Consider the following 13,162-nt stretch of genomic DNA (forward strand, 5'->3'; position numbering starts at 1 on the left):
GAGCCTGCAACCTGGGCGTGTGTCCTTGACCAGAGATCAACCCAGGACCCTTCATTCTGCAGGCTGATGCTCTATCTTCTGAGCCAAACTGGCTAGAGAGCAAAGTCTGACCATCCTTACTAGGAATTGTCTTTTGCACATATCTTCTATCTCTGCTGTGTTGTTCTAATAGGATTCTTTTTGTTTTCCTTCCCCTCCCCCCCTAAACAAACGTAGAGCCTCCTGAATGGTCTCCCTGCCAGCCTTACTCCTCCCAGTGACCGCTCTGCGCAGAGACGTTCCTAAAGGACAGGCCCGTCCCCCTGGCCTCCACGGGAAAGCTCGCACTCCCGAGTCAAGCTCCCAGTCCTTAGCCTGCCTCTCCGGCTAGCCTCGGAATTGGAATTCTGCATTTGTATTCTGTATAACGAAATATTCCCAAACCTAGCAGCTTCCAACCGCAAACATTTATTATCTCACAGTTTCTGCGGGTCAGGAACTCAGAAGTGTGAGCCCCAGGTGGCAGCATGCTGAGAGACTGGTGCTAAGATGGAGACTTCCTGGAGCACCCATTTAATTTACACCAAGTCACCGTACACACTCAGTTTGGAGGGGTGTGGAGGGGGGAGAGAGGGGCATGTATACGGTGACAGTGTAGCAGATGGGACTCCTGCCCTCCACTCAGGGAACATGTGGTGCCTGTAGTGAGTGTGACATGGGGATGTGCATGGCAGCCCTTTCCTGGCCTCACGGCACACCAGCAGCATGTCACCCTGGGAGATCAGTGTGCCCCGCTGCCAGTGGCTGCCTCTGCTGCTCCACTGAGGCCACAGAGCCCTCTTCCAAGCTGAAGGAAACGCGAGCTGGCTGGGATTTCCTGAGAAGCGATATGTTTGCTTGTTGTACTTCACGGGTGTCTGAGAGGACTTTTAAGGGCAATTTTCACATCATGTGATTTTTGCCCCGTAAGAGGTCTTGGAACCAGCTCTTGTGGAAAATGAGACTCCATTGGACCACTGAAACCCCAGTCATTCTCCCTTAATCCCCTGCTTCTCAGAAGAAGTGTTTGTCCTCCTAAAGGAAAGGCTCAGAATGGGATTGGAGTTGCCCTGAAGGGAGGGTGAGAGTAAGTGATGTCCTCTCTGGCTGGTGCCTTTGCTGCCACTCAAAGATCCGCGGGCTCCAGGCTGCCTTGCAGGGGAATCTGGCAGTAGCATTTGAATTATGCCCTGCCCTGCGGGTGAGGGGAGACAGGTCCACTGAGTGAGTCAACAGCACTGGCTGAGCTCTTTCCGTGAGCAAGACATCACCCTAACCCGTGCACAGATTTTAAAGAAACAAGCCAGCCCTGGCCCGTGTGGCTCAGCTGGAGCACCATCATCCTGTACACCAAAAGGTGGTTGGTTTGATTCCCAATCAGAGCACATGCCCAGGTTGCTCTATTGCAAGAGACAGCCGATACATGTCTCATGCTCACATCGATGTTTCTCCCTCTCTAGAAATCAATAAAACTCTTACGAAATAAAATAAAGAAGCAGGCCACAGGATGCCTGCACTCAAAATGACAGCCTAAAAGAAATCCAGTTGGGATGAAGGTGTGGAAACCCCATCTGATCAGGATTAAGGAGACTGAGACTGAGTTTTTAGACGGACTCTGTTGCTAACTGGCTGAAGGACTCTGGGCAAAGAAGTGACTTCACTTCTCCGGTCCTTGGTGTCCTCACCTATAAAATGAGGTAGTGCCAAACTGCATGTCTGTGAAGAGCAGGAAGTACAAAAACTTAGAAACCCACCCTGGCCGGGTAGTTTAGTTGGTTACAATATCATCCTGATACGCCAAGGTTGTAGGTTGGATCCCCAGTCAGGGCACATACAAGAATCAGCCAATGAATGCATAAATGAGTGGAACATCAAATCAATGTTTCTCTCTCCCCCTCCTTTCCTTCCTCCCTTCCTCTCTCCCTCCCTCTTTCTTTCTCTAAAATAAAACCAATTGCGTACACAAAACTTAGAAACCAAAGCCAATTCTTTCCTCTTTCTGTGCCTGACTTTGTTTATACCACAAGAAGTTACCTCTGGCCCTAACCAATTTGGCTCAGTGGATAGAGAGTTGGCCTGTGGACTCAAGGGTCCCAGGTTCGATTCTGGACAAGGGCATGTACCTTGGTTACGGGCCACATACCCAGTAGAGGGTGTGCAGGAGGCAGGTGATCGATGTTTCTCTCTCATCGATGTTCCTAATTCTCTATCCTTCTCCCTTCCTCTCTATAAAAAAATCAATAATATATATATATATATATATATATATATATATATATATATATATATTTTTTTTTTTTTTAAAGAAGTTACCTCTGCCTCCTAGACATTTCGACCTCTGTATAACCATAAAAAAGGACAGTGCAATCTCTGGATGCACTTCGTTTATTATTCTGGATCTCAAAGATGCACCCTCCTTCTGCACACTTGGAGACTGGAGCTGTGACGGTGGTCTGGTTCTTTGGAGACCCCCATCTCCATACTCGGACAGGGTATTTGTGGCCACAGCCGTCTTTGCAGCCCTGCCATCCTATCCAGCCTAAAGCGAGCAATAAGCCCATGTGCCATTCCGTAAACTCGGGGAGGAAAGGGGCTCTTGCTGAAGGTGTCTCAGGATTCGTGCAAATGAGCTGGTGGGGTGCAGCCAGTCACTGAAGGCGCAGGAGAATGTGGCCTGTGGCCCTGGCAGACCCAGGAGCTGTCAAGGGTAAAAATCAGGGCGCTTTGGGCAATCCCGATAAAAGGTTCTTGTTTTTCACCTGAGTGAGTCCAGGGTTCTGCCGGGTGAATTTATCTTTGAAGTGGAGAGGGTTCAGTGCCTGGTGGCAACCTCATTTCTAACACATCATTACACTTGCCAAGTGCCCTTGAGCACTGGGCAGCAGTTTCATAAATACTGTGCGTGCGCGCGCGCGCACACACACACACACACACACACGTGAACTGTTGCTGTTTTTAAATTATGTGACACAATTTTTTATTTTATCTTATTCTTTTTTCTTTTTCTTTTTTCATTAACTTCAGAGAGAGAGTGGGGGGGAGAGAGAGAGAGAGAGACAGAGAGAGAAACATCGATGCAAAAGAGAGCCGATTGGTTGCCTCCTGCCTGTGCCCCAACAGGGGATTGAACCCAAAATCTGGGTATGTGCCCTGACTCGGAATGAAACCAGCCACCTTTCGGTATATGTGATGATGCTCCAACCAACAGAGCCACACTGGTCAGGGTGAACTGGGTATAGTTTTGTTGTTTTTTTAATTAATTGATTAATTAATTAACTAACTGCCTTTGCTTCTTTATTTTTATTAAATTTATTGGGGTGACATTGGTTACTAGGATCATATAGGTGTCAGGTGTAGATTTCTACGATATAAGATCTGTATATTGCACTGTTTTAAGTAGCAACCTCGGAAAAATCCATCAGCTCCAAGTGTGGTAGATGAGGATGTGGCACTTGCTCCCCACGCTGCTGCTGGCCGTCCTCCCAGCAGTGATCCCTCCCTGAAACACAGAGAAGAGCTGGAGACATGTCAGCAACTGGGGAACCGAACCCACGGTACGACTAGATTTCAGTCCATCGGGGCGACCTCTCACACGGGCAGTCCCCATTTACCCAGCACCGTTACTACCACGCTCCTGACCAGTGAGCAATAGTGTGTGCACGGCTCTGTGAATGTCTGTAGGCTAAAGGCTCCTGGTGGCCAGAACTGGTCTGTCTCATTCTGTATCCCCCCACCCAGCAAAGCACGTGACACCGGCACAGTGCGAAGAAAGCTTTGTGGGAGGAAGGAGTGACGAGTTGCAGCTGGAGGCTGGGGTGAGTATTGATATGATGTTCAGCAAGGTATGCCCCCATTGCCATGTTTATTTCTGAACTCCTCCTGAGGAGCGTCTTGGATCCAGGCTTTGAGTGATCTTTGTTTCCTTTTCCTCACCCAGCCGGAGTCTGAAAGTCAGATTCTGTAGACTTTCAGGAAACTTGACTCACTCATTTCTAATACATTTGATGCAGTAATATCCGGGCAGAGGTGGGATTGGGGAAGGGGCACATGGGCACCGGGGCAGGTGGGCTCTGAGCAGTGTAGCAGAGTGGGCCAGCCTGAGGACCACCTGCCTCACTCAGGACGGACCGTGAGCAGAGCCCAAGCTCACCAAGTGCCTGTGGGTCCCGGCACGTTGGTGAAGGAAGCTGCCAGGGGGCTGCTGCTGCCTGTGGGGGCAGCCGGGGTGGGCTGACTCAGCCGCCCGCCCGCCTGCCTCCCTCTTGCAGGGCTCACCCAACACCAGCCTCCCCACTGCTGAGCGGGGCCAGTGAGGAGGAGATGCGGTGCAGGCTGCCCTGCTCTCTTCTCCGGCTCATCCCAGCCGTCCAGGGTGAGAAGCAGGGGGAGCTGGGGGCGGGGGTGGGGGGGTGCACTGGCACAGGAGCAGCCTGCAGTGTTTAGATGTTAGGACTCCAAGGAAGTTCTATCAGATTATCTATCAACCCCACCCCCTCCCAGGCATTGCTTTTGCTTCCAGTTGCTTCAGCCTACCTTCACCTCATCACTGGCTACAGGAGAACATGCATTTCTCTGCAAGCCAAGAAAGCTCTACTCATTTTTTCCCTAAGGTCTTTGCTCTAGGATGAGCCACGAACAGCAGCTCTCCCCAGGGAGCCTCAGAGCCTGACACAAAGAGTTAACCTCCCTCGGCGGTGTCCTATCAGACCCTTGAAACCTGTGTCAGCGCTCTTTCCCTCTCCCCCTGTGTTTAGCCTTGGGACTGCCAATCGCTCGCTCCCTGCACACAAAGGCTCCTCTGTTTCTGGCCAGGCTGGAGTCACATGTTTTCACTCTTAACCCCAGAGCTTTAAAACTAAACACCCACCCTCTTTGGCCCCAGATGACCCTGTTTACGTCTGCTGAGCCAATTCCAAACAGCCAGCAGTAGTGAAATCCTCTGCAGGGAGAGACTCCTCGACTGTGGTAGTGAGAGAACAAATCTTCACTCTGTATAACCGGAGAACTTTAAGACATTTTGGGAAACGACTCAAGAGAAAAAAAAAAAATACCAGGAAGCCAGCAGCCTACCCCAACTTCTCTATTTTCTGAAGTGTCTCTTACCAGAGACCCCAGGGACTCGGGTTAAAGCTCTCAAGAAACAGACATGGTGAGCAGAGTGTTAATGGCTGAGAGGAAGAACATTCTGGATTTTCTTATTCAAGACCCTACTTTGTTTAACTCTTCAGAAAGGGGATATTTTTTTTTTCCTTTTTAATGTCTTATTACTTTTAGGAAGGCTATTCTCTTTGCCACACATCACTCAGGGGAGGAACAAAAGATTCCCTTTCTGGGTTTAGGGGACTGGCCTGTGAGACTATAGAAGCTTCTGGAGAGGAGATCTGGACTGTTCCAGTCCACAAGTCTGGGTCGGAAGGATTTGTGTTTCTGTTTTCCCCCCAAAGGTCCCTTTTCTTGTGTTAGCCATGTTAGTGGTGAAGGAAGTCAAGTTTCCTTTGATTGTTCTTACCCTGATCAAAGTGGTAGACGTTGAAGGGAAAATACCGGAGTCCAAAAAATGCTGGTAGCATTGGGGGCCCCAGATTAGGTGTTTGTAAACAGGACAGATAACAGAAATGATCAACTGCCTGCTGGTTTCATGTTCTCCCCCAAAGGAAGAAGTGGAGCCAAGCAAGCCAGCACCACTTCCGAGGCGTCAGTGAAATCCTCCAGCTAGGCATGGAAAATAAGTCTCATCTCCACCTGTGTTGGGGAGTTCCGATGCTGCCTCTTGGCCTAACAGAGAAGAGTCCTGTGATCAAAGAGCAATGTCTGCTGGGCATGGGAGGAGGAAATGATAGCACGTGTTTGCCAGCCCTGTCCCAGAACCATGTCAGAAAGCTAGATTACTGTACATACGCTAACCTAAGTAGAAAACAGGCAGTTCCAGAGAGGAAACGGTGGACAGGATGAGAGAAGACGTAGTAATTACAGCAGAGACAGTGGTGCTGGCTAAACATTGTATTTAGTCCTTCGTGTGAGGTGGACCATGTGACAAGTTGTGAGCAGTAAAACATAAGTAGAAATGGTGTGTGTGTCACTTCCAGGCTGGGCCAGAAAATACCCGTGTACCATTCTTGACTCTCTCATCCCTTGTTCCGTGATTGAGGAGGCCTCTTGTTCCAGATAGCGCAGCTATAATGTGGTGTAACCTGTCACCTTGGGGTCCCTGAGGACTATGTGGAACCAACCTGGGATGAACACATAGCCTAAGAGAGAACAAAAATCTCTCCTGTGTCCACTGGAATTTCAGAGTTACTTTATTACTGCAGCATACCTTGGTCTATCCTGACTAATAGAGACAAAAGGGGAACATTTTTTTAATTTTAATTTTTTCATTTTCTGCCCATATTTGAAATCACTATTTCAGAAACATGAAATAATAGAACCTTGAAAGTTATTTCTGGTGCATATGTGAGTTGCCAGTCTGAAAAATGACATTTGAAGTAATAATAATGACAATGCTGCAAAATAGTGAAAATGTATTTGGAAGTATAAGCAATATATAAACATAAAATATTTTAAACATTAGTACTACCGTGTTTCCCCGAAAATAAGACATCCTCCGAAAATAAGACCTAGCTCATGGAAAGATAAGACATCCTCTGAAAATAAGACCTAGGGAAACTTTGGGAGAAAAAATTAATATAAGACACTGTCTTATTTTCGGGGAAACAGGGTAGTACTTTACTAATACTACCATCACTGCCTGGGGTCAGAGAAGATGTGAGAAGCATCACTGACAAAAGAGAACAAAAAGCTTCGGATTTATGAAAACGCTAATGTAAAGGTTTGTGAGCTAGAGAAATCCAGATAGAAAAGGTAAAAGAGCCCTGGCAGGTGTGGCTCAGTTGCTTGAGCATCATCCCATGCACCAAGAGGTTGTAGGTTCTATTCCCAGTCAGAGCACCTGCCCAGGTTGTAGGCTGGATCCCTAGTGGAGGTTGTGCAGGAGGCAGCCAATCAATGTTTCTCTTTCTCCCGCTTCCTTCCTCTATAATCAATAACAATAAAAATGTTTTAAAAAGAATACAAAATTTAGCCGGGACAGATTTGGCTCAGTGGATAGAGCGTCGGCCTGCAGACTGAAAGGTCCCGGGTGCGATTCCGGGCAAGGGCATGTACCTTGGTTGCGGGCACATCCCCGGTGGAGGGTGTGCAAGAGGCAGCTGATGATGATTCTCTCTCATCGATGTTTCTAACTCTCTATCCCTCTCTCTTCCTCTCTGTGAAAAATCAATAAAATATATTTTTTTTAAAAAGAATACAAAATTTAAAAAGAGACCTTGAAAATTTAATCAGATGTCAATGGATTTCTTAGGGAAAGGAGGGAAATGCTGATGGCTCCTGATTGCAATTAACAAAGTATTTCCCTGCAAGAATCTATTCACCAACCTCTTCCAAAATGTTTGTACAGATGGTTCAGTTTACACTCTTGTTAAACACAGGGACTGTTGATCAGTTTTCTTATTTTCTTCTCAACTGCTGTTCTTCCTTATTTCCCACAAATTTAGTATTTGTACTACTGTGCAATTGCCCAATCTGTTTTCTCTCCTCTGCTGGCCACTTCCCATTCCCACATTTCAGAGCTCTGTGCAGTGCTCACTGTGATTATAACCATTTAAGGTTTTGCTCCTTGTTCTCAGGCTCTATAAATCTTCGTTTCTCTATATTTCTTTAGGAAACATTTCTATAAGTGCAATTTCTGGGTCAGGGATGTAAGGAGCGCTAGCTGCTCTAGTACACACACCCCCGAAAACCTTAAAGGCTTAACACAAAACAAGTTTATCACTCACCCTGTTGTCAACGGAGGGTGACTGGTGGGTGGCCTTTGATGTGGTGAAACAAGGATCCAAGCGCCTTCTGGCTTGTCATTTGGTCAACTTCACAAGTACCTTCAAAAGCCACTGCAGACGGGGAGAGAGGGGGCGGAAAAGGCACATCTGCTTCTCAGCCACATCGGTTTGGAAATGACACACACCGTCTCCACTCATTTTCTGTTGCTGAGCACTAGTCACGTGGAACCGCGCACACTGCAGGGGAACTGGGGAACATGGCCCCTGGCTGGGTGGACACTTCCCAGCATCACCTGCGCGCCATGGAAGGGTGCATCATGGTGCACAGACACCACTTCTGGCCACGGATGGTATTCCAAGCCCCTGTGCATTGCTGCTGCTAAGAAAGTCACAGACACCATTGGTCACAAGATTGACTAAGACAGCTAAAACGTCCCTCTTATTGCTAGACTCAGGGGGTCACTCTGATTCCAGTGAGTGATCTTCATGCTCTGTGTGCCTCTCTCGCTTCTGCTTTTACCCCGTATCTTGGCAGTCTTGCTGAAGGGGGTAATTTCCACCCTTACTCCTCTTTCCTTTTGGGAAGAGGGCTTAGAATTTTTGCTGACTGCCCTCATGTCCCCCTTCCCCTGGAGCCTGAACAGATACTCCTCTGTCAGTGGAGTCTGCTCCACAGGGGTCTTTCTGGAAACCAGCCCCCTCTTTCTTTTGGGATTTGAATTTGCAGGGCATGCTCTTGCTGCCTTTCAGTCTACTGTTCACCTTGTCACCTGCTCACAGTCCTGCCTATTTAGTCTGGTCCCCAGGCCGGGGGTGCCCAGGGCTGATCTGAAAGGGAAGGCTTGGGGCCCAGGGCATGCCCTTGGCCTGGCAGGCTCCTCTGCAGTGAGGGGTTCTGCCTGGATGGGAACAACAGGCAAGGCACCTCTGCACCCTGGTCCTGCTGACTCATTTTAATCGTTGGAGGGGGAAAGAGGGAGAGCCGGCAGGATGGAGGAGCAATGTCAGCTGTGTTTCCACACTCTGAGCACTGTACTAGTTTTCTGGGGCGGTGAGAATTGACGAGTAGAGTGCTGACCCTTCTGAGTAAACCAAGTGTAGGCCCTTCCGAGCCCAGGGCCTCTGCGGCTCCAGCTGCTCCGGTGAGAGCCGGCCTGGGGGTGAGGGTCCAGGGGAGGGGTCTTGAAGCTCCTGAGTAAATGATGCCAAAAGGATGAGTCAGGGCTGTCGATGGGAAGACCAGGGGTGAAACAATCCAAACTCCTTGAGTCTTCTGGTTTTAAAAAATATTGTGGAAAAAGCAAGACTCTAAAAAAAAAAAAAAAAAATCAACACTAACGCCTCGGGAGAATCCGAAAACGCCCAGTTCGGGGCGGGAATGGCTGCTTCACATTCTAGAACCAGAGGCCCACTCTTAGGCCCCTGGGATTCAAGGTTCTTCCCAGTGAGCAGCCTCAGCCAACTCAGCTTCCTCCGCGGGAAGGCAGCAGGTGGGCAAATCCCCCTGTGGCCTAGGCCGCTGGGCAGTGTGACGAGGAGGAGCAAATTATAAAGAGTCCATCACCTTCTTTCAGAATTGGTGATGCATGCTCTAACGAGAGCTGCTCGTGTTCTCCTACCCCCCACCCCCCGGCGGCGGGGGGGCCTCCCTCTCCGCTTCTCCCTCTCCGATCCTCTGAGAGTCTAACTCCACAGCGGGGCCGCTGGCAGAGGGACCCCAGCGCCAGGGAGTTGCTGACTTCTGACCCGCCTTGTGCTTGAAAGGACCCCTTGTCCCCCCGCCCTCAAACCCCCCCACACACACACACACACCTGCTTTCAGGATAACCCTCATAAACGGACCGGGTTTCCCGGAGAGAGGCGGGGCGGGGAGCAGCCAAGAGAAAGGGCTGCCTCTGGAAAGGAAGCCAGAGAGGAAGACAGAGTCTCTTTGAACTTGTCCCACCGCGCCGATAGGAAAATGGCAAAAACACCTTCCGACTGGATCAGGATGCGGAGGGAGCAGCCAGGAAGGCCTGGCTCCTTTGAAGGCTCCCCGCTCCGTATGAAGTCCGGCTTCTGGAGGGGACTCCAGCCGCCCTGAGGAGCGGGCCTGGCTGCCCAAACCATATCACAGTGGACACAGCTCTGAAGTGCTGCTGTGCTCCAGGTGGCCACCAGAGCCAGACAAAAGGGGGATGTGAGAAATAGATGCTGACGCGCTGGCGGGGGCAGGAGGGGGGCGGGAGGATTGCGGGGCCTGCAGGGAAGAAGGAGAGTTGAGGAAGGACAAGGCCATCTGGGATCCCAGGGACTCGGAGCTGTGAGGACCAGCGATGGCCCAGAGGGACCGGGACCGGGAAGGCCAGTGCTGGCCTCAGGCAGAGGGACTGGTAAGGGTGCAAGTAGAATCCACTGTGCAATCCGTGGGACTCGGTGCAAAGTGAAAATGTGGGCCCCTTGTTAGAAAATTATGGAGAATTTTAAGATGGCAACAGCAGAGCAGTAAACCAAGTGCGGGCCCTTCCGAGCCCAGGGCCCGCTGCGGCTCCGGCTGCTCCAGTGAGAGCCGGCCTGGGGGTGAGGGTCCGGGGGGAGCTCCTGAGTAAGCGATGCCAAAAGGATGAGTCAGGCTGTCGATGGGAAGGCCTGGGGTGGAAAAATCCAGACTCCTTGAGTCTTCTGGTTTTAAAAAATATTGTGGAAAAATCAAGACTCTCCATTAGCAACACATTTATGACTTTATAACAGGCCTTCACATCTCCAAAACCATATAACAAAGGTGACAATTTTATGAGCCAAGTTATGCATAGCACAGTTTATGTTCCTAAACGACCTCAGTGGCTTTTGTAGGTCCTTCAGGACTCTAAAAAGTAAGTGTGTGTGTGTGTGTGGGGGAGATAATTGTATTTCGACTCAATTTTTTAAAAATATGTTATTGATTTTAGAGAGAAAGGAAGGGAGAAAGAGAGGTACAGAAACATCCATGTGAGAGAGAAACATCAGTTGCCTCCTGGACGTGCCCTGACCAGGGATGGGACCCTCAGCCTAGATATGTGCCCTGACCGGGAATCGAACCTGTGACCTTACAGTACGTGGGACAATGCTCCAACCAACTGAACCACACCAGCCAGGGCCATACTTCTTTTAGAAAAATCTTCCCCCCCATTTCTCCTTTTAGTACAAAATGGCCATTTCTCATCCCTAGTCCAGACTAGCTTTGTTTCTTGTCACCGTGTCCATTCCATTTGAAGGCCACAATTCCCCAGTGTTGTTAGAGCTGATGTCACTTGGGCCACGCATCTCCCCCCTCCCCTAAGTCTCACCTACCCTCAGTCATTATACACACCAACCGCCCTCTGAGAAGAGAGTTCAGGGGAAGAGTAAGATCTTGAGCTTGAGAAGGGAGACTAAGAGTTTGAGGAAGAACAGGAAGTGAGTGGCATGAGAGCTATCTGTTTTACCTGGGCCCTGGGGTGGTCCATTTCAAATGCCTCTCTCACTCCTTGGCTCAACTTCCCGCTCTGGGTATTGGGGTGAAGGGGTCCATAACGGCCTCCCGGGATGGGGTAGTCTCCACCTGCAGCTCCGAAGACGTGGTATGATCGGCTCTCGCGGGACCTGACCTCCCGCTCTCCACCCGTGGCCTCGGGGAGCAGGGACTGCCACTCTGGGATGTGACCAGGTGTTTTCTCTCCTCAGTGGGGTTCCGGAGCCTCTCAGGGACCATCCCCTCAAATGTGGGGACTCTTCCCAGTGGAATGAGGTCAGGCCAAACCTGCAAAACCTTTGCTCAGCAAGACCGAGACCGTGAATCTCCTCAGCATGGGACCAGGAGCGGACCTGAGGTCAAGGCCCGTGCGGTGATGGAGTCAGATGATACTGTACTCCACTGCCCAGGGGAGAGTGTCCGAGGAGAGTCTTGGAACTGGAGGCGAACTTTAAAAAGCAGAGCATTTCCTTTGCACCCAGGCAAGCCGGGCTTGTCAACTGCAACATGAACACCTTTTAAGCAGAGAAGGGAAGGGAACCAAAGTTTTGCCACCTTGAAGCTGCCTTTTGGGATGTTGATTTTAAGCTGTTTACTAAGAAACGAGACTGAGGAAGAACCTCTGACCCTCCCCCCTTTCCTGCCCAAGAGATTCAGAGAAACCTGCCTTCGGAAGGGTGTCTCGGCTTAATCGCCTTACAGATCGTCACCCTGGCCTTTCTCCAAGCCCGTTAGCTGGATGCCCACGGTGTGCCATTGTGGGGCTGCCTGGCCAGCATTTCCCTGCCGTGTCCTTCCTCAGCTACCTGTACACCGCCCACCCTCACTTTTGAAATCTAAGAGCCTGTCTGTGCGCTCCCCTTTTCTCCTTTGTCCAAAAATGTCCCGTGCACCCAATAGGGCCTCCCCGTCTCTGGAATGTTCATGCTTATTTGAGTCCCCATGCACATGTATGAACATTTGGCTTTCTCCTGTTAATCAGCTTCTGTTAATTGGATGAGGATGAGCCCAGCCGGCAGGGTTCAGAAGGCGGGAGGGAAAGTATTCGCTATTTGTAGCCCCCACAGCAGCTCAGGAGCGCCCTTCAGGGTAGCTCTCCAGGGTGGGGGTGCTGAGGCGGGGCTTTTGGGGGACAGGGAAAGAGAAAGCCCTCCCGGGGCCCCAATCTGAAGACGCTTTGGAGCCTCGGTACCTGCTCTTCCCGCTCACAGACACCAGCCAAGCCTAGCAACTCCCGCGGGGTCTCAGTACCCCCCCACCCCCCGCAGTCTGGGGCCCCGGGCAGCCGCCCCCCCCCCCCCCCCCCCCCCGCGCCAGGGCAGGATGGGGCAGCCCCGGGGAGGCCCGGAGGTCAGCCGTGCCCTCGCGGCCGGGGTGACGGTGAGCAGCCGGCGGGGCCGCCGTGCCAGGGCCGCCGGCTCCGTCTGGCCGTACGGGCGCTGGCGCCGGGCCAGGCCCCTGCCCGCCGGTCACACTCGGCCGGCGCGGCGGCCCGGCCCCGCAGCTCCTCGCCAAGGCCATTGTCTGGGCCCCTGCCCGGCGCTATTTACTCCGGCGGCGGGCGGGGCGGGGCGGGGCGGGGCGGGCGCGGGCGGGGCGCTGGCCGCCGCGGGCTGAGGGCCGGCTGGGCGCAGGCCTGGAGGCTGGTGGCGGCGGGCAGAGCCCAGGACTGGGGAGGGTCCGGGTGTTCACCTTTTTGTTTTTGTTTTTGTTTTTGTTTTTGTTTTTGTTTTTGCCACATCACAGAGCCCCCCTGAGGCGGAGCGGGACTGTGCGCGGCCAGAGGAGCCGAACCTGGGGGGTGCGGGTGGAGGTGGGGAGGTCACCAGCTCCCAGACCG

The 13,162-nt window shown here is 51.4% G+C and overlaps 1 long non-coding RNA gene across 1 annotated transcript; it reads left to right on the top strand.

Moving 5' to 3' along the window:
• The first annotated feature begins 3,107 nt into the window (after positions 1 to 3,107).
• Positions 3,108 to 7,308, top strand: LOC311633047. Its single transcript, XR_014796888.1, has 3 exons — positions 3,108 to 3,572; positions 3,757 to 3,833; positions 5,673 to 7,308. It is a non-coding gene; the product is annotated as an uncharacterized lncRNA (long non-coding RNA).
• The last annotated feature ends 5,854 nt before the right edge of the window (positions 7,309 to 13,162 follow it).

Source organism: Pipistrellus hanaki, assembly GCF_964339955.1.
Source record: "Pipistrellus hanaki genome assembly, chromosome: 1".
Lineage (NCBI taxonomy): Eukaryota > Metazoa > Chordata > Mammalia > Chiroptera > Vespertilionidae > Pipistrellus > Pipistrellus hanaki.